At 39.2% G+C, this 18,361-nt stretch overlaps 1 pseudogene; it reads left to right on the forward strand.

The window, feature by feature from the left end:
- The first annotated feature begins 494 nt into the window (after positions 1-494).
- LOC129081739 (polyadenylate-binding protein 1-like) lies at positions 495-15,593 on the forward strand (annotated as a pseudogene).
- Positions 15,594-18,361: the final 2,768 nt, after the last annotated feature.

Below are 18,361 nucleotides of genomic sequence, written 5' to 3' on the forward strand. Positions count from 1 at the left end.
CAAGAGCACATGGGCCCTTCTCCTTGGGGGTTAGGACCGAGAGTAAGGAGTGTATGATCTGTGCTCAGAACACCCTTTTTTTTTTTTTTTTTGAAATCTAAAGAAATATCCTTTTAAAAAATTACAAACATCCATGCCTGTTAATACCAAAAACTGTTATTCTTGTCTTTCTTTTTTTAATAAAATAACTCAGTGAACCATTTGAGACTCACCTGTCCACTCTTCCATTGCAATTCCATGAAGAATCAAGACATTGAGGTCTTCTCCCCTGACATCACCATCCTGCTCTCCAGCCAGCAGCTGACAACCAGAGGCAGCAAAACTGACTTCGTTCTGTGGCTGTTGAGCAGTTTTTCATTCTGTCTATACCTCTGTGCTTTCACCACTAATCCTCACCACCACCAACACCTGGATCAGGCCCTGGGCTCCAGCAATTGCTCTCCTACTCTCACAAAAAGGTCAGGGCCTGTGGTCCTATAGGCAGCCTTGTTAGGATGAACTCCAGCACCTCTGGCTACCTTAAACTCACTCTACGTGGGTGACCTACACCCCCAGGTGACCAAGACAATGCTCTAAAAGAAGTTCAGCTTTTTTTTATCCTGGTCTGCAAGGAAATAATCACTCACCCACTCCTTGGGTGACACGTATATAATCTTCCAGAAGCCAGCAGATTTGGAGTATGCTTTGAATACCATGAATTTTGATGTTGTGCAGGGCAAACTAGTTCACATCATGTGGTCTCATTGAGATGTAGCACTTCCACAAAACTTGACTGTGCAATATACTCATATACATTAACAATTTGGACAAATCCATTGATAATAAAGCACTGTATGGCACATTTTCTGCTTTTGGTAACATCCTTTCATGTAAGGTGCTTTGTGATAAAAATGGTTCCAAGAGTTATGGATTTCACATTTGAACCATAGGAAACAGCTGAAAGAGCTACTGAAAAAGTATGAACGGAATACTTCTAAATGAAATATCTTGGCCATTGTAAATAATGCTGCTATGTACATAGGGGTGCACAGGTTCTTTTGAATTGGAGAAGTGTCCTCCTTTGAGAAGTGTCTGTTCAGGTTCTTTGCCCATTTTTTTAATTGGATTGTTTGTCTTCCTGGTATATTGTCATGTAAGTTCTTTATATATTTTGGAGATCAAACCCTTGTCCAAGGTATCATTGACAAATGTTTTTCCATACAGATGGTTCCCTTTCCCTTTTTTTTTTCATTGTTGTTCAAGTACACTTGTCTCCATTTTCCTGCCACAACTTCCCCCAGCCCCACTCACCCCCACCTCCAACCCTCAATTCTACCCCCCTTTGGCTTTGTCCATGGGTCCTGCATACATGTTCCTTGATGACCCTTCCCATTCTTCCCTCCATTATCCCCCTCACCCCTCCCCTCTGGTTACTGTTCGTTTGTTCTTAATTTCAATGTCTCTGGTTATAGTTTGCTTGCTTTTTTGGTTTGTTGAATAGGTTATACTTAAAGGTGAGATTATGTGGTATGTGTATTTCACCAACTGGCTTATTTCCCTTACTTTAATGCTCTCCAGTTCCACCCATCCTGTCGCAAATGGTAGTGGCTCCTTCTTTCTTTCTGCTGAGTAGTATTCCATTGTGTAAATGTACCATAGTTTTTTGATCCACTCATTTACTGATGGGCACTTAGGTTGCTTCCAGCTCTTGACTATTGTAAATTGTGCTGCTATGAATATTGGCATCCATATGTTCTTCTGAATTAGTTCCTTTTCCATTTTCTTGGCACTTTCTTTAGACATGCAGATGCTTTTTAGTTTGATGTGGTTCCATTTGTTTATTCTTTCCTTTATATCCTTTGCCCTAGGGGAGGTAAAGTGTTTATTGGTTGAGTTAAGTTCCATAAAGACTGAAAAACAGAACTTGGAGCTAGGGCAAAAGAGTTTACCAATGTTTACATCAAGAAATTTGGAGAAGACATGGATGATATGTGCCTTAAAGAGTTTACCAATGTTTACATCAAGAAATTTGGAGAAGACATGGATGATGTGTGCCGACTTTGTCAAATATTAATTGACCATAGAGACATAGATTTATTTCTAGATTCTCTACTTTCTTCCATTGATCTCTGTGTCTGTTCTTATGCCAGTACAAGACTGTTTAGATTACAGTGACTCGGTATAGTTTTATGTCATGTGTTGAGATCCCCCCATCTCATGGTCTCTTTGGCAAGTTTGCACCTGCCTTTCCTTTTCTTATTGTTGTTCAGTTACAGTTGTCCTATCTTCTGCCCCATTGCTTTCTGCTGCCCTGTCCTTATTCCATTCCCACAGTCAATCTCACACCATTGCCCGTGCCTATGAGTCTTCTATTTGTGATCCTTGGATTGCCCATTCCCCTTATTACCCCTGTTATCCCCCTCACAGCTCCCCTCTCATTACTGTCAGATTGTTCTTTATATCCAAGTCTCCGGTCCTATTTTGCTCATTTGGTTTTGTTGTTGTTGTTGTTGTTGTTGTTGTTGTTGATTAGATTCCAGTTATAGGTGAGATCACATGTCATTTGTCTTTCACCACCTGGCTTAGTTCACTTAGTATAATACTCTTCAGTTTCATTTATTCTGTCACAAAGGGTAGGAGTTCCTTCTTTCTTTCTGCTGTGTAGTATTCCTTTGTGTAAATGTTCTGCAGTTTTTGATCCACTCGTATACTGATGGGCACTTATGGTGTTTCCAGCAGTTGGCTATTGGAAATTGTGGTACCATGAACATTGGGGAGCATAGGTTCTTTTGAATTGATGTTTCAGGATTCTTAGGGCATAACTCAAACAGTGGTAGTGCTGGATTTAAAGCAATTGCATCTTTATTTTTTTGAGGAAATTTCTTATTTTTTCCCCACAGTGGCTGCACCAGTCTGCATTCCCAAGAACAGTGTACCAGTATCCCCTTTTCTCTACAACCTCATCAATATTTGTTTGTTGATGTATTAATGATGGCCATTCTGACCAGTATGTAATAGTATCTTGTTGTGGTTTTAATTTACTTCTCTCTGATGGCTGGAGATGTTGAGCATCCTTTCATATACCTATGGGTCCTCTGTAAGTACTCCTTGGAGTAATGTGTGAACAGGTCCTTTGCCCATTTTTTAATTGTGTTGTTTGCCTTCCTGGAGTGGAGTTGTGTGAGTTCTTCATATGTTTTGGAGATCTAACCCTTGGAGGTACCTCATTTGTTTGAGGTATCATTGGAAAACGTTTTCCTGTATGGTTGGTTTCCTTTCCATTTTGTTAAAGTTTTCTTTAGCTATGCAGAAGAGTTTTAGTTTGATGTAGTCCCATTTCTTTATTATTATCTTTACATCTCTTCCCCTGGAGGGTGTATCAGTGAAAACACTGATGTGTGTTCTGCCTACGTTTTCCTCTAGGAATTTTATGGTGTCACGACTTACATTTGAGTCTTTTATCCATCTTGAGTTTATTTTGATGTATGGTGTAAGTTGATGGTCTCATTTAATTTTTTTCATATACTTGTCCAGATCTCCCAACACCATTTATTGAAGAGGCTCTCTTTACTCCATTTCCTGCTTCTGCCGACTTTGTCAAATATTAATTGACCATAGAGACATATATTTATTTCTAGATTCTCTACTTTGTTCCATTGATCTGTGTCTGTTCTTATGCCAGTACAAGACTGTTTAGATTACAGTGACTCGGTATAGTTTTATGTCATGTGTTGAGATCCCCCCATCTCTGTTCTCTCTCAGTATTGCTGAGGCTATTTGGGGTCATTTATGGTTCCATATAAATTTTTAAAATGTTTGTTCTATATCTGTGAAATATGTCATTGATATTTTAATAGACGTTGTGTTGAATCTATAAATTTCTTTGTGTAGTATTGACATTTTGATGATATTAATCCTTCCAATCCATGAACTTGATATATATTTACATTTATTTGTGTCTTTCTTAATTTCTTTCTTTAGTGTTCTATAGTTTTCTAAGTACAGTTATTTTAACTCTTGGTTAAGTTCATTGCTAAGTATTTTATTTTTCTTGTTGCTATAGTAAATGGGATATTTTCCCTAATTTCTGTTTCTGATATTTCATTGTTGGTAAATAAAAATGCCTTCAATTTCTGAGTATTGATTTTGTATCCCTCCTTTTTTCCCAAATTCACTCATTAGGTCGAGTCGATTTTTAGTAGTCTGTAGAGTTGTCTATGGACACTATCATGTCATCTGCAAACAATGACAGCTTTATTTCCTCCTTTCCAGTTTGGATGACATTTATTTATTTCTCTTGTCTGATCACTGTGGCTAGGATTTCTGGTACTATGTTAACAGAAGTGTGAAAGTGGACACCCTTGTCTTGTGCCTGATCTTAGGGGGAAAGGTTTTAGTCTTTGCCCATTGAGCATGATGTTGGCTGTAGGTTTCTCTTATAAGGCTTTTAATACATTGAAGTATGCTTCCTCTATTCTGAGTGCTAAGTGTTTTCTTTTTCTTTTTTATCATAAATGGATGCTGTATTTTATTAAATGTTTTACAGCATCTGTTGAGATGATCGTGTGGTTTTTGACTTTCATTTTATTTATCTGGTGTATTGCATTTATTGATTTGTGAATGTTGTACCATTCTTGTATCCCTGGGGTGAATTCCACTTGATCATGGTATCTGATCTTTTTAATGTATTACTTGATACAGTGTGCCAATATCTTGTCGAGGGTTTTAGCTTCTATGTTCATCAGTGATATTGGCCTGTAGTTTTCTTTCTTTGTTGTGTCTTTACCTGGTTTTGGAATTAGGATAATACAAGCCTCATAAAAAGAGTCTTTCCTCTTCTTGGATTTTTTGGAATAATTTGAGAAGAACCCACCTAAGCTCTTCCCTAAATATTTGGCAAACTTTTCCAATGTAACTGCCTGGCCCAGAGCTTTTGTGTGCCAGGAGCTTTTTTTACTCCTGCTTCAATTTCAATAGCTATTATTGGTCCATTCAGGCTTTCTGCTTCTTGTTGACTCAGTTTTGGAGGATTATATATTCCTAGAAATTTTCCCTTTTCACCCAGGTTGGCAATTTTTATGGCATATAGTTGTTTGTGGTAATTTCTTAAGATCCTTTGAATTTCTGTGGTATCTATTGTAATTTCTCCCCTTTTGTTTCTGATTTATTTGGGCCCATTATCTTTTTTTCTTGATAAGCCTGGTCAAAGATTTGTTGATTTTCTTTATATTCTCAAAGAACCAGCTCCTGAACTTATTGAAGCTTTGAATTGTTCTTTTAATCTCTATGTCATTTAATTGTTCTCTGATCATGATTATTTCCTTCCTTTTACTTGCTCTGGGCTTTGTTTTTTCCCTAGTTTTTGTAAATGTAGGGTTAGGTTTTTTATTTGCAATTTTTATTTTTTAGGTAGGTTTGTATCACTATGAACTTCCTTTGCAGGACTGCCTTTGTTGTGTCCCATAGGTTTTGGACTGATGTGTGTTTATTTTCATTTGTTTCCAGAAACTTTTTGATTTCTTCCTCGATCTTGTTATTTACCCATTCATTGTTTAATAGCATGCTACTCAATCTCCATGAGTTTGAATGTGTTTGAGTTTTTTCCCTGAGGTTGGTTTCTAGTTTCAGGTCCTTGTGGTCCAAGAAAATGCTTGATATAATTTCAATTTTCTTGAATTTGTTGAGGCTTGTTTTGTGGCCTATCATGTGGTCTATCTTTGAAAGTATTAGATGTGCATTTTAAAAGAATGTGTATTTGGCTTCTTTGGGATGGAAGGTTCTATATATATATCAGTGTAGTCCATTTGATTGAATGTGTTGTTCAGTTCCACAATATCCTTGTTGATATTTTATTTGGAAGATCTATCCATTGTTGATAGTGGGGTGTTAAAATCCCCAACTATATGTGTGTTGCTGTCTATATGTTTCTGGAAGTCCTCCAAGGTTTTCCTTACATATCTGGGTGCTCTTATGTTTGGTGCATATATGTTAACAATGTTTACAGCTTTCTGATGGATTCTTTCTTGTAGAGTTATGAAGTGACCTTCTTTTTTCTTTTGTAAAGCCTTTGTTTTCATATCTATTTGTCTGATATATGTATCACTACCCTGCCTTTTTTTTTCCCCTGTCCATTTGCTTTGAACATTTTTTTTTCCCAATCCTTCACTTTCAGCATGTATAGGTATTTTGGTTGAGTTGGGACTCTTATAGACAGCATATATGTGGGTCATGTTTTCTTATCTATTCAGGTACCCTATGTCTTTTGAATGGAGCATGTAATCCATTTACGTTTAAGGTTACTATTGATAGATACTTATTCATTGCCATTTTTCCCCTTTGTACCAGTGTTCATCTCTTTCTCACTCTATTCCTTCTTCTTCTTCTTAAAGCAGTCCTTTAGCATGTCTTGCAAAGCTGGTTTGGTGGAGGTATATTCTTTTAATTTCTTTTGTCTGAGACAAAAAGAAATTTTTTTATTTTGCTTTCCATTTTAAATGAAAGCTTTACTGGGTAGAGTAGTCTTGGTTTTTGGCCTTTGTATTTTATATCCTTGAATATTTCTTGCCATTTCTTTCTGGCTTGTAGTGTTTCTATTGGGAAATCAGCTGGTAGCCTTATCAGAGCTCAGTTGTATGTTACTATCTGTTTCTCCCTTGCTGCCTTTAAAATTCTCTTTGTCTTTAACTTTTGGCATTTTAATTGTAATGTGTCTTGGAGTAGGCCTCTTTGGGTTCGTCTTGATTGGGATCCTTTGTGCTTCCTGAACTTGAGTGGCTTTTCCCCTCTCCATGTTAAGTAAGTTTTCTGTCATTATTTTTTCATACTAGTTTTCTATATCTTACTCTTTTTCTTCTCCTTCTGGTATTCCTATGATGTGTATGTTGGTATGTCCATGTTGTCCTGAAGTTCTCTTAACAATCCTCATACTTTTTGAGTGTTTTCATTTTGTTCTTATACCTGGATATTTCTTTCTACCTTGTCTTCCAGATCATTGATTCAGTCATCTGCTTCATCTAACCTACTTGTAATTTCTTCTAATATATATATAATTTTTCTTTCAGATATTCTATTCTTCATTTCTTCCTGGTTCTTGTTCATAGTTTCTATTTCCTTTTTCATGCTGTTGTAGTTCCCACTCAGTCCCTTGCAGCTGTGACTGAGTTCTTTGAGCATCCTTATAACCATTTCTTTATGTGCCTGATAGATTGCTTGCCTTAATTTCATTTAGCTCTTTTACCAGGGATTTTTTTTTCATTCCTTTTGACCAGGGGTTCTTTCTTTGTTTCCCCATGTTAAGTGCCTCTTTTTGTTTCTACATCGCAGGCTGGTCTGCTTTGCTGGCCTTCATGGGGTGGCCTTCTGTGGTAGGAGTTTTGTGGGAGTCAGTGGAGCAGTTTTTTGATCTCCTTATGTGGATGATCTAGGGTTGCTTTTTCTTCCATTTATGTGGGCTCTCTTGTACTTGGGCTTTGCTTATTGGTGGCTTCTTCATTGGTGGTTTCTCCTCCTCAGCAGGGCTATTGGTAGTCACAACTCCTACTCTGTCTTGTATACCACTGTACAGGTGTTGGTCAACAAAGCAGTATTACCAGGCAACAAAAATGGACCTGCCTTAATGTGAAAGTAGTGACTGATGAAAGCAGAAACCCAAAGGTCTTTGTTATAAGCTTCAAAAAGCATGAAGATGCACAAAAATAAGTTGATGACATTAATAAAAAGGACCTCAGTGGGAAACAAATTTATGTTTGCTAATGTCAGAAGAGTGGAATGGCAGATGAAACTTAAACAGAAATTTAAATTGATGAAGCAATAGAGGACCACCAGATACCAAGGTGCTAACCATTATGTGGAAAATATTTTTTTAATTTATTATTTCAACTACATTTGTCTCTGCCTACCACCCACCACTTTCCCTTGCCCCCTCCCACTTTCCCTCCCTCAGCTCTTCCCCTTTGGTTTATTCAATGAGTCCTTGCTATATGTTCCTTAACTTTCCCCTTCCCTTGCTTTTCCCGACACCCACTCCCTCCTTCCCTCTTCTCTCTGTTGATTTCTTTTCCTCTTAGTGTTATTGGTCTTATTTTCCTTGCATCATTGTATTATTGCTTAGGTTCCACTTATAGGTGAGATCATATGGTATTTGTCTTTCGCTGCCTGGCTTATTTCGTTTAGCATAATGCTCTACAGTTCCATCCAGGCTGTCACAAAGATTAGTACTTCTTTTTTTCCATCTGCTGCGTAGTATCCATTGTGTATATGTACCATAATTTTTTGATCCAATCATCTACTGATGGGCATTTAGGTTGCTTCTGACACTTAGCTACTGTAAATTGTGCTGCTATGAACATTGGGGTGTATAGATTCTTTTGAAATGGCGTTTTGGTATTCTTAAGGTATAGTCCCAACAGGGGAAACACTGGATCAAAAGACAGTTCCATTTTCAGATTTTTGAGGAAATTCCACACTGCTTTCCATAGTGGCTGCACCAGTCTGCATTCCCACCAACAGTGGACTAGGGTTCCCTTTTCTCCACAGCCTCGCCAGCACCTGTTGTTTGTGGATCTGTTTATGATGGCCATTCTGACCGGTGTGAGGAGGTACCTCATGGTGGTTTTGATCTGCATTTCTCTGATGGCTAGTGATGCAGAGCATCCTTTCAAATGCCTGTTGGCCCTCTGTATCTCCTCCTTAGAAAAGCATCTGCCCAGGTCCTTTGCCCATTTTTGGATTGGATCCTTTGTCTTCTTGGAGTAAAGTCGAGTGAGTTCTTTGTATATCTTGGAGATCAAACCTCTATCTGATGTATCATTAGCAAATATATTTTCCAAAATGGTTGGCTCCCTTTTCATTTTGCTGATGTTTTCTTTCCCCGTGCAGAAGCTTCTTATTTTGATGAGGTCCCACTTGTTTATTCTTTCCTTTATGTCCCTTGCTTTAGGAGACATATCAGTGAAAAAATTGCTGCGTGGGATATCTGAGAGTTTCCTGCCCATGTTCTCCTCTAGGACTTTGATGGTGTTGCGACTTATATTTAAGTCTTTTATCCATCTTGAGTTTATTTTTGTGTATGGTGTCAGCTGATGATCCAATTTCAATTTTTTGCATGTAGCTGTCCAGCTCTCCCAACACCATTTGTTGAAGAGGCTATTATGGCTGCATTTCATGCTTCTGCCCCCTTTGTCAAATATTAGATACCCATAGAGACCTCGGCTTATTTCTGGGTTTTCTATTCTGTTCCACTGGTCATGGGTCTGTTCTTGTGCCACTACCAAATTGTTTTGAGTATAGTGGCTTTGTAGTAGAGTTTGATGTCCAGTATTGTGATCCCTCCTACTTTGTGTTTCTTTCTCAAAATTGCTGCAGCTATTCGGGGTCGTTTATGGTTCCATATAAATTTTTGAAATGTCTGTTCTATTTCTGTGAAATATGTCATTGGTATCTTAATAGGGATTGTGTTGAATCTATTAATTGCTTTGATTAGTATGGACATTTTGATGATATTAATTCTTCCAATCCATGAGCACGGTATATGCTTCCATTTATTTGTGTCTTCCTTAACTTCTTTCTTGAATGTTGTATAGTTTTCTGCATACAGGTCTTTTACCTCTTTGGTTAAATTTATTCCCAGGCACTTTATTTTTCTTCTTGCTATAACAAATGGTTTTTTTTTTCTGATTTATTATTCCATTTCATTGCTGGTGTACAAAAATACCTTTGATTTCTGAATGTTGACTTTGTATCCTGCTGTTTTGCCTCATTCACTTATTAGGTTGAGGAGTTTTTGGTAGAGCCTACAGGGTTCTCTATGTACACTATCATGTCATCTGCAAACAATGATAGCTTTACTTCTTCCTTTCCTATTTGGATTCCTTTTATCTCTTTCTCTTGTCTGACCACTGTGGCTTGGACTTCCTATATGATGTTGAAAAGAGGCGATGAAAGCGAACATCCTTGTCGTGTCCTGATCATAGTGGGAAAGTTTTCATATTTTTGTCCGTTGAGTATGATATTGGCTGCAGATTTTTCATATATAGCCTTTATTACACTGAGTAATGCCCCATATATTCCCATTTTGCTGAGTGTTTTGATCATAAATGGGTGCTGTTCCTTATCAAATGCTTTTTCTGCATCTATCGAGATGATCATGTGGTTTTTGTCTTTTCTTTTATTTTATGATGTATCACGTTTACTGATTTGCGTATATTGAACTATCCCTGCATCCCTGGGATGAATCCCACTTGATCGTGGTGGATAATCATTTTAATGTATTGCAGGATGCGGTTTGCCAATATTTTGTTGAGGATTTTAGCATCTATGTTCATCAGCGAAATTGGCCTGTAGTTTCCTTTCTTTGTAGGGTCTTTATCTGGTTTGGGATCAGGGTGATGCTGGCCTCATAGAAATAGTCTGGGAGTCTTCCCTCCTCTTGGATTTTTTGGAATAGTCTGAGAAGGACAAGGGTTAGCTCTTCTTTAAATGTTTTGTAAAATTCTCCTGTGAAACCGTCCGGCCCTGGGCTTTTGTGTGCCGGAATTTTCTTGATTACTGCTTCAATATCCCCAGCTGTTATCGGTCTGTTCAAGCTTTCTGTTTTTTCCTCCTTCACTGTTGGAAGATTATACTTTTCTAAAAATTTGTCCATTTCATCAAGATTTTCAAATTTCTTGTCATATAATTGTTCATAGGAGTTTCTTACAATCCTTTGCATTTCTGTGGTATCAGTTGTTATTTTTTCTCTTTCATTTCTGATATTACTAATTTGTTCCTCTCCCTTTTTTTCTTGATGAGTCTGCTTAAAGGCTTGTTGTTTTTATTTATCTTTTGAGCGAACCAGCTTCTGGATTGGTTGATCCTTTGAGTTGTTCTTTTCGTCTCTATGTCATTCAGTTCTGCTCTAGTCTTGACTATTTCCTTCCTTCTACTTGCTCTGGGAGTTATTTGTTGTTGTTTCTCCAGTTCTTCAAGTTGTAGTGTTAGGTCTTTTATTTGAAATATTTCTATCTTTCCTAGGTAAGCCTGCCTTGCTATGAACTTCCCTCTCAGGACTGCTTTTTCTGAGTCCCATAAGTTTTGGACTGTTGTCTGTTCACTTTCATTTGTTTCCAGAAATTTTTTGATTTATTCTGTTATCTCGTCCCTTATCTTATTCTCTTATTGACTCAATCATTGTTTAATAGTTTACTGGTCAGTCTCCAGGAGTTTGCAAGTTTTTGAAGTTTCTCTTTGAGGTTCATTTCCAGTTTCAAGCCCTTGTGGTCTGAGAAAAAGTTTGGTATTATTTCAATTTTCCTGAATTTGCTGAGGTTTGCTTTGTGTCCTATCATGTGGTCTATCTTTGAAAAACTGCCATGAGCATTTGAAAAGAATGTGTATTTTTCTTCTTTGGGATGTATGGTTCCATATATGTCAGTTAAGTCTCTTTGATTCTGTGTGTCATTCAGCCCCGCAATATATTTATTAATGTTTTGTTGGGAAGATCTGTCCATTTTTGACAGTGGGGTGTTGAAATCCCCTACTATCAGTGTGTTGCTGTCTATATCTTTTTTGAAGTCATCCAAGATTTTCCTTATAAACTTGAGAGCCACTCTGTTGGGTGCATAAAAGTTTACAATGTTTAGGTTGTCTTAATAGATTCTTCCTTTAAGTGTTATAAAGTGCCCCTCTGAGTCTCTTTTTTATCACCTTTGTTTTGAAATCTACTTTGTCTGAAACAAGTATGGCAACCCCAGCCTTTTTCTCTTGCCTATTTGCTTGGAATATTTCTTTCCATCCCTTTACTTTCAATCTGTGTAGGTCTCCTGCTCTCAGGTGGGTCTCTTGTAGGCAGAATATGTGTGGGTAATGTTTTCTTATCCATTCAGCTACCCTTTGTCTCTTGATTGGGGCATTTAGTCCATTTACATTGGGAGTTACTACTGATAGAAACCTACTCATCTTTCCTCTTTGTACCTGTGCTCCTCTCTCTGTCATTCTTTTCCTTCATCTTCTTAAACCAGTCTCCTTAGCATATCTTGGAGTGCTGGTTTGGTAGAGATGTATTCTTTTAGCCTTCTTTTGTCTGGGAAATTCCGTATTTCCCTTTGTATTTTATTTGAGGGCCTTGCTGGGTAGAGCAGCCTTGGCTGTAGGGCCTTTCTGTTCATGACTTGGAATATTTGTTGCCATTCCCTTCTGGCTTGCAGTGTTTCTGTTGAAAAGTCAGCTCCTAGGCCTTTAAGGGCCCCCTTGTATGTTACTTTCTCCTTCTCCCTTGCTGTCTTGAAGATTCTCTCTTTGTCTTTGATAGCTGCCATTTTAATGATGATATGTCTTGGAATGAACCTCCTTGAGTCCCTCTTGAGTGGGGTCCTCTCTGCCTCCTGAATCCATGAGAACATTTCTCTCCTTAAATTAAGGATATTTTCCATCATTACTTTTTGCAGGAGTTTCTCCATCCCTTGCTCCTCTTCTTCTCCTTCTGGTATCCCTATTATGTGGCTATTATTGCCTTTCAGGTTGTCCTGCATTTCTCTAAATGCCTCTTCATTCTTTTTGAGCCATTTTTCCATTTCTTGTTCTTTCTGGGAGCTTCTTGTCCTCCATCTCACTGATTCGATCCTCGGCTTCATCCAGCCTGCTTTGGATTCCTTCTACTGTATTCTTCAATTCAGAAATGGTATTCTTCATATCCTCTTGTGTCTTCTGGATAGTTTCTATGTCCTTTTCCAGGCTGATATAGTTTGCTGTAAGATCCTGATAGTTTCTCTGCAGTTTCTCATAGTTATCTTTGAGCTGGCTGAGCTCATTGAGCTTCCTTGGAACCATTGTTTTGAATTCAATATCTGATTGTTCCCTTGCCTCTATTTCATTTAGCTCTCTCTGTTTGGAGTCCCCTTTTCCACTCATTTGGGGGGAACTTCTTTTTCTTCCCATTTTTGTGAGACTCTGTTAAGTAATTTACTTATTTATTTTTTTATTTTAGCTTCTGCTTCAATTGGGCTGTCTAGATTTCCTGACTTTGTGGATTAAATTTCTATGGTAGTAGGTGGGTCTTTGTATTTATTTATTTGTTTTTTTGTTTGTTTGTTTGTTTTTCCTTTTACTTTTCTTTGTGTGCTTGCCTCTGATGATTTCAGTTTTTGACCCTATATGACCTTGGGTTGTTTGTTTGAGCCTTCCAGGAGTCTACTACCTGTGTCTGACTCCTGCTTGAGACAGTTCTGTGACCCCTTCGGTCTAGGCTGGGCTATTTTTTGGGATCAGTCTGCACTCTCTCACCGGCGCCTTGAGCGCACTTTCCAGCATGACAGGATCCCCCGCCTGTCTGGGCTCTAGCGTGCTTGCCCCAGACCCAGGGGCTTATTTGCAACCTTGCATACTCGTCTGGCCCCTCTCCAGCGAACTCCCTGGCACTGGTCAGTTTAGTGTCTTCTATTGTGTGTTTTCTCCGCTTTTGGCTCTTTGCGTGCGTTGCTTTCCCTAGCTAAATGGAGACTACAGAAATGGGAGGAAGTCATCTCCAGGACTCTCCAGTTAATCCTGTCTCCGGTCTCTCCTCCAGGGCTCTGGGCAGCTCTGTGACCCCTTCAGCTGGGGATCTACTAATTCTGTGAGCCGCTCCGCAATCTTGGGCCCCGCGGGTCAATTTACCCCTGCTCTTGCCGCTCTGTGCACTCCCTCGCAGGCCATATTGGTGCCGATCTGTGGGAGGCCTTGCCAACCGGTGCAAGCGTTCGCCAGCCTTCACAGGTCACACACAGGCTGGCCAACCCTCGCCGGCCACTCAGCACAAGTGTGCGCGCCTGCACTGGGTTTTGGTGTGTCTATGTGTGCTTTTCAGCTTTTGGCTCTTTGGGTGTGTGGCCTCTTCCTTCACAATGGAGACTAGGGCAAGGAGAAGGAGTCAAGACTCCCTGGTTCCTCCTCCCGTTCTTTCCCCAATGCCTCCATCTCCAGTCTCTCCTCAAGGCTCTCCCAGCCAGTCTGCACTCAGCCCCCCAGCTCAGATGCGCAGAAGCTGTGTGTGGAGTGCACAAAAGGCAGGTTAATTGATTCCCTTATGCCTGAGCGAGATGGTAGCTGCAGAGTGGGAGGTGCGTTATCACCGGGGCTCCACTGACCGCAGTCTCAGTTCTCTTCACAAAGTTTTCCTCACTAGTCTTTCCCCAGGCACCAGCCCACCCTGCTGCCGCCTCTACCCAGAGGTCAAGGAGGGTGGCTGCCACTGCAATTTTTGTGTTGGTCCTTTAAATTTCTTTGCATCCTCAGCCACCTGTCTCTGGCAGAGAGCGCCCCTAAGCTTTTTAGGGTTGCGTTTTGTCTGTATTTTCTTTGTTTTAGCTGCTGTAGTTTAGGGGTCCCTGTTTATGATTCAGACCCCGTTCTTCTCAGGGGAAGCTAACTGGCCGTTTCAAAGTCCCTCTGGTGCTAGTGCCCGTTGGCACCCAGCCCACCCTCTTGAGCCTCCACCACACTTCTAACCTGTTGGGATGTGTGAGAGTCAAATTCACTGTCCGTGGCTCCAAGGCTCCTCTCCCACTACCGTTCCATTGTTTTTCAGGTGATTACTCCACTATTTAGTCGCAATTCCAGTTTGGTCTTGGGAGGAGGTCAGTGTGACTCCCATTCACTCCTCTGCCATCTTAATGATCTATGTGAAAAATATTGATGTTATTGATAAATGTGTACAGAAAGGTTTTTCTCTACTTGGTACAATCTATAGTGCAGAGATTTTGATCGAGGGTGGCCACAGCATAGGGTTTGCTTTTACATTTTTTCCTCCCCTGAAGAAGGCACTAAAACAATTACAGAAATTAATGGTAGTATTGTGGCTACCAAGCCATTGTATTTAGCTTTAGCTCAGGGCAAAGAAAAGCACCAGAGTCACTTCACTAACCAGTATATCCAGAGAATAGCAGGTATGAGAGCTGTGCCCAACCCCTTACAGCCGGCAACTCCTTCAGGTTCCTTCATGGAAGCTATCCCACAAACTCAGATACTACTCTCCTATCCAAACTGCTCATCTAAAAGCAAATTCTCACTGGACTGCAGTAGTGCCAGACATTATCCATTCCAAAATATACCGGGTGTATCTGGCCAGTCAATTTTTCACCACCATTTAGTACTATAAGACCAGCTTCTTCATAGTTTCCATGAGTCATGTTGACATAATGTGTTTCTAACACATCAACACAGACAGTGGCCCATATCCTATAGCTGTTGCTACAGGTACACCTGCTGTCTATACCATTCTACAGTATAAATATACTGTGGAAGTTCACAATCTTCAACAGCATCTTAATGCATAGCTACAAGTTACCATGCAGCAGCGTGGGGTTCATGTACAGTTAGGAGCCTTTGACTGCTTCCATGTTGTCAATTGCCTGTCCTCAATATCAAAAGAAATTATTGGATGAATGGCTCTTTCCTCCAATTCAAGCCATCCACCATACTCTTGCTGGTAAAATCACTGACATGTTGCTGGAGACTGATAATTCAGAACTTTTTTAAGTGTTTGAGTGACTACAGCCTCTCTGTTCTAAAGTTGTTGAAGCTGTAGCTATATTACAAGCCCACCAAGATATAAAGGTTTATGCAAAACAGTTAATAACACCACTGGTGTTCCAGCTATTTAAAATTGATCACAGACCACATACACACACACACAAAAAAAAATCTGTTTAACTGAAGGAAAATATCTGGACATCAAAAAACAAAAATTATGGAAAATATATTGCAAAATACAGAATAAATTTTAAAAGGAAAAGAAACTTTGAAACTTCTGTATCAAGCAAATGCTAGGTCCAGCAAACATAATTCTAGTCCTAGATTACTTACTTTTTTAAAAACAAAAACAAAACAAATTGCCCTCCAAAATAGTAAAATGTATAAAAAAATTAATGTATTATAGATGCTGGGAAAAAGATTTTTAAGCAAAAAAAAAAAAATTAAAACATTCTTTAATTTTGTAATGTTTTGCTGTGGAATATCTTAGAATGTCACTTCAGTTTTAAGTAATAAAATTTGTAAGAAACATAATTTGGATTATAAAATTCTTGCTTCATATGCACTCCTACATGTATTGCAGCAATATTCATGGTGGCTAAGACATGGAAACAACTGAACTCTTTCAACAGATTATTACATAAAGACATAGTACGTATATACAATGGAATATTACTCTGCCATAAGATGAGATACTGCCATTTGCAACAATGTGGATGGATCTTGGTAATATCATGCTAACAAAATAAGTGAAACAGAAAAAGGCAGTACAGAAATACAAGAAGGATGACTAATCCTTCCTCAAAAACCTTACAGCAGTGGATGAGTGTAGTAGAGGAGTTTGCAAGAATAGCTTAGAAGTAAGAGAAGGGGGTCTGGAAAATGTGTGAAAAGTGCACAGAACTTTAAGTACCATACTTTGTGGAACTTCAGACAGATGCAACCCCATCCCCAGGACATGTGACCCAGATTGTGGAACAGAGCGTGAGCTGAATTTTAGTCCCTTACTCAGCACTTTAGCCAAGCACCCTTGTGCAGTGAACAACCTGCACAATCTATGTGATGGCCCTGAAGAGGAAGGAATAAAGTAGCAGGAGGAATTTTTGGGAAAGAACACCTACACCTGTCCTGGGGGAAGCAAAGTGCCATGTTTTGAGCAGCCATATGGAGATGCCTAGATAGTATGGTGAAGGACAGAGGTCTTCAGTCCAATAGTTTATGAGAAACTGAGGTCCTCACTCTGAAAACCCATGAGCAACTAAAACCTCTCTATAACCACATGAACTTGGAGGGTTTCTGTAGATTCAGTTAGAGGTGTGCTTGTAGAAGGGGCAGAAAAACAAATAAAATACAAAAGGAATTTCGACAATGGCAGCTCCAGAAAGGCCAAGAAATCAGAAACAAGCAGCAGTTTTCCATCCCTTTCTTGCCCACACCATCCCCAAGGGGAAGAAGACAATGGAACAAAGATGGCAGAGCTGGCACCATGGATTTCTTGATGGCTGTCTCTGGGTCATGAGGTGTCATCGGGCTCACATTTTGACACAAAGCAGGAATTCAGAAAAAGTACTATTATTTGTTGTTAAATGTAAAAAGAATCTGATATGTGCAATATATTTTACCTTTGTAGAATATTTATAATATTCAAAATACTTTCAGTCCCATTTTCTTATCTGATATCACTAGGATCATGGCAGGCTGTGGTTGGTTTATATTCAACTTTTTTAATGCATTCATTGATTTTTAATTTATAAATCATGTTTATTCTAAAAAAATTCCTTAAATAATAAAAAATTAGAGCATGAAACATTTTTCAGGATAGACCACATTTTATGTCACAAAACAAGCCTCAATAACTTTAAGAGAACTGAATTTATATCAAGATTCTTCTCCAACCACAATGGTATGAAACTAGAAATCAATTATAAGGAAAACAAAAAAACAAAAAAACCTGGAAACACCCAATCACATGGAGGCTAAATAACATGTTACTAAACAATGAATATGTTAACGATAGAAAGGAAGAAATCCAAACATATCTTTATACAAATGAAAATGAAAATACAACAACCCAAAATATATGGGGCAAGCTGAAGCAGTCTTAAGAGGAAAATTCACAGCAATACATGAATATCTTAAGAAATAATGAGTTGGGATGACATGAGAGGAATGGGGCATAGGAGATCCCCTCAGTTTCTCTTCCTGAAGTTTCAACAATGTGAACAGTTGTAATTAAATCAAGAATTCCGTTCTCAACACACAAACATATCTGAGAGACCCATGCACTGAAACATCTGAAAGTGGGCAATTGGGAGAAAAACAAGGAAGGGGGAAAGGAGGAGAGTTGAGATAGTACCATGGATGCAGCTCAGAGCTCTCAGCCCAGGGCTCACTGCACATCTCAGCCTGTGAAGGAGAAATCAGGTTCCCACTGAAACTCCCTTCAGCTGGAAGTAGCAGAGAAACATAGTGAGCATCCCTGTGGGAGTGGTCGGTACACTCAACAGCTAATCCAGTGACTTGGGCAGGGATGAAGCACTGATGTGCAGCCACAGTTATCTGGTAATCATCATCACTAGACAGAAAACAAATTCTCAAATCCCTGCCGCCTCCTTTTACCTTCCCAGAGCTCTCTTCCCCTCACATTCCCAGAGACAGCAGTGGGCTCTTCTGAGGCTGTAGCAGCGAGGATCAGTTTGCAGAGCACATTATCTGCAAACCTGAGAACTGATATTATGGAAATTTTTTCCCAAGTGACAAGCATATTGTGCTCATAATCTCAGGGTTGGATGGTGATACAGAAGGGAGGTTGTTTAGGTCTGCCAGTCATTATTACTAGAATGACAAAGTCACAAAGGCACTGAAAAGCCTCCCTCAGCTCATCCACTTCTACCCATTG

This window comes from Pteronotus mesoamericanus, unplaced genomic scaffold (assembly GCF_021234165.1).
Source record: "Pteronotus mesoamericanus isolate MK-2021 breed Mesoamerican mustached bat unplaced genomic scaffold, CSHL_Meso_final scaffold_118, whole genome shotgun sequence".
NCBI lineage: Eukaryota > Metazoa > Chordata > Mammalia > Chiroptera > Mormoopidae > Pteronotus > Pteronotus mesoamericanus.